Source organism: Patella vulgata, chromosome 2, assembly GCF_932274485.2.
Source record: "Patella vulgata chromosome 2, xgPatVulg1.2, whole genome shotgun sequence".
Classification (NCBI taxonomy): Eukaryota; Metazoa; Mollusca; class Gastropoda; family Patellidae; genus Patella; species Patella vulgata.
The window spans coordinates 11,481,470-11,484,720 of record NC_065880.2 but is presented as its reverse complement, the minus strand read 5'-3'; the positions used below and the strand labels follow the sequence as shown (position 1 = coordinate 11,484,720).

Genomic DNA, 3,251 nt, shown 5'->3' with positions numbered 1-3,251 from the left:
AAGATATTGCCATGCAGGTAGTATTAAGGAAGTGGAGAATCTAGTAACACGTGCAGATATATGAAGGTGTCGGGTTAAATCTATTTGACAAGCCAAATGCCGAGAGCCTAAAATTTTTTCTTTTTTCTTCAGAAACGAAAATACCAGAATACGACAAGCACCACCTAAGGAAGACCATCACCGCCACCAACACCTTATAAAAATAGAAAATATCACGAACTAAATTTTCATCATCCTAGGTCAGTGCTTTTTTGTGGAGACTTAACCTCTCCCCCAAATTCTTAAACCTAACCCAAGACCTAGCCCTAAGCCTTACCCTAACCCATAATCTACACCCGGTGCGAGAAGACTGATTATGACTGATCAGGCTGATGGGCATGACAAAGGCTACACAATGTAGGTAACCAATTATATAGAATAAAACTTACTTTTGTAAAGATGTTTTATCTCTATATATTATATCTTTATCTGAACCAACTGGTATCCTTAAACTAGCGTTATTACCACCAACATGTACCTACAAAATAAAATATATCAAATATTGTATGGCTCTGTCAACCCTCCGGAGTCTTTCGTGTGATAAGTGTTGTCCCGCTCGTGTACTTCCTGGCGTGCACGTAGGAGAAAAACCCTTAGTAAGAGGGATTTGATGAAGGAGGCGGAAACGCCGCTGTCCAGACAAAATGTCCCCCATTGATGGGATGATGTTATCTATATATCCACCATGAAATGAAATGAAATGGGGTTTAACGTCCTACTGTTCTGCTCCGAACTGGCGGGCATACGCCATACAGTGTGCTATGAGGGAAATTTTGCCCGGACAGCGGCACTACAACCTACTCTTATATCGAATTCCAACTGTCAAGGGATTTTTTAAGTGCATTTCTAATATATACACGGGACCTCGGTTTTTCGTCCCATCCGAACGATTAGACAGCTGTCTTTGTCAGGTCCTCCGTCCTGCATCACTGACAAGGGGGGAACCACGCCGGAAAATCTGGATGAACTTTCTCGGCCAATGCAGGGATCGAACACCCGACCCCCAGGCTAGCGAGCCAGCGTCTTACCCACTTAGCCATTGTGACCCCCCCCCCCCCAGGACAAGCAGTATGTGTCATAATGTGTCATACAGAAACATGATATTGGCTTGAAAAACAGGCAAGTTGTCGTACCTTAACCTCTGTTGTTGTCTGTAGACTCGGACTACCACTATCAGCGGCTCGTACAGTGAAGTAGATAAATTGTTGAGTCGGTTCTATATCAGGTAGTTTAAGCAAGCTCACGTCACCAGTTGATGCACCAATACCAAACTCATTCGATCTATATAGAAACAATTAGATATTTAACTTTAATTTCCACAGAGAGAGAGAAAGAGAGAGAGAGAGAGAGAGAGAGAGAGAGAGAGAGAGAGAGGGGGTTTAACGTCCACTCGACACAAACTTGGTCATTTCGGGACTAACACATGGTTCAATTTTATTTCAATAATTCGCTTGCGCGTAGGGGTCTTTAGCAGTGGGAGGAAACGGAGGACCCGGAGAAAACCCACGAGGTTGGACAGGCACAACCGGGGAATCGAAACCACGCCAGTTGACTCAATGACATGCCGTATGATGCAGCGCGCACGTGCTAACCATTCGGCCATCCACCAACCCCCTTCCCCCCACTCCCCACAAAGAGAAAGAGAACAAATTGTCATCACTGTTTTTCTATTAACAAAGTTAAATATAAAAAAAATGCTGAAGATAATTAAAGGAAATTGTTGCAATAAAATGGGCTTCTTCGTCTCAACAATATAATCAACATATATCAATTTAAAAACGATCGAATGATAAATATTGTCTGTAGAGTGTTCGCAAGAAATTGTGGAGGAAGGGCGGAAGTACAACAAAGGCGTCGACATATATATCACCATATTTCTACGTGAGCGTATAAAAAGATAGTGGGAGGTCCATTTCATGTGTGTGAAATAGCTCTGTCACTCTCTTAAACTGCGTAATTTACAAAGATCATACTAACCTCTTTCCTTCTATATAATATGTTACATTACCATTTACATCCTCATCTTGATCCGTTGCCTGTCGTAGAAAATAACAATGATGAATGACAAAGAATAAAATCTGAATAAAATACAACTGCAGCGTTTCGTAATATTAGAGAAGACAGCTGAATTGAATAGGACTTAAATACAGATCAGACCGCCTAGATGAACAACCCGGGACCATTTCCATATTGTTATGGCGTGTTTTCCTCTTTGATTCATAAGAAATTATTTATACGCAAGACAATTTGAATATTTATAAATTCCTATTTTTAGTTTCACATATCCCATCATATTGCTTATTTGTATAATTTGTAGGAAGTCGATAATCATAAGGACTTGATATATAAAATATTTAATACCTTAATATTGCCAATAACAGTTCCAACTTGAACATCTTCTGGTAAATTAAAAATATAAACTTGTTCTGTGAATACCGGTGTGTTGTCATTCACGTCTATTACAGTAATGTTTATCCAGTAGGTGTTGACATCCTAATAAATAAAATAAATAGATGAACGTGGACTACTAACCACGTAGAGGGTTAGGGTTAGCGCTGGCCCTGTTTACATCTGCAGGTGGCCTTAATATTTAGATCTGACTCTTGAATACCGTTGTCCAACTTTGTTTTGGCCTTAATATAAGGCACATGCCTTATAGGGATAGCCAAAAATCAAGGCCACAAAAAAATACAATTGTAATCAACACTGTAGCTATACTGTAATCTTATAGTAATTACAGTACTGTGAATTTTTTTTTTTTTTTTTTTTTTTGTAATAAAAATTTCTTCCTTTTATCGGTGAGCCTAAAATATCTGTATTTTCAGGACACCTATCAAAATGTGCCTTAGGACCAGTAAAGCTTTAACACGGCACTGTATATGAGGGCATGCAGAGAATCATTCACAAAAGTTGTGTCGTCTGCCTACCCTCGTGGGTTTTCTCCGGGTCCTCCGGTTTCCTCCCACTGCTAAAGACCCCTACGCAAAAGCGAATTATTGAAATAAAATTGAATAATGTTAATCCCGAAATGACCTAGTTTGTGTCGAGTGGACGTTAAACCCCACCTCTCTCTATCTCTCTCTCTCTCCTCTCTCTATCTGATAACAAGATAAGGCTTACCACTGCTCTAGTATCGACTGTTAATCTTAAGGCGTGTAATGGTATCATTTCACGATCTAACTCTATACTTGTCTTTAACAGACTAATAGATA

General features: G+C 39.7%; 1 long non-coding RNA gene across 1 annotated transcript; it reads right to left on the bottom strand.

The window, feature by feature from the left end:
- Positions 1 to 1,247: 1,247 nt before the first annotated feature.
- On the bottom strand, positions 1,248 to 2,508 carry LOC126809733 (uncharacterized). The gene is made up of 3 exons (XR_007674931.2): positions 2,401 to 2,508; positions 2,017 to 2,075; positions 1,248 to 1,320 (listed from the first exon to the last, which is right to left on the bottom strand). It is a non-coding gene; the product is annotated as an uncharacterized LOC126809733 (long non-coding RNA).
- Between the last annotated feature and the right edge of the window lie 743 nt (positions 2,509 to 3,251).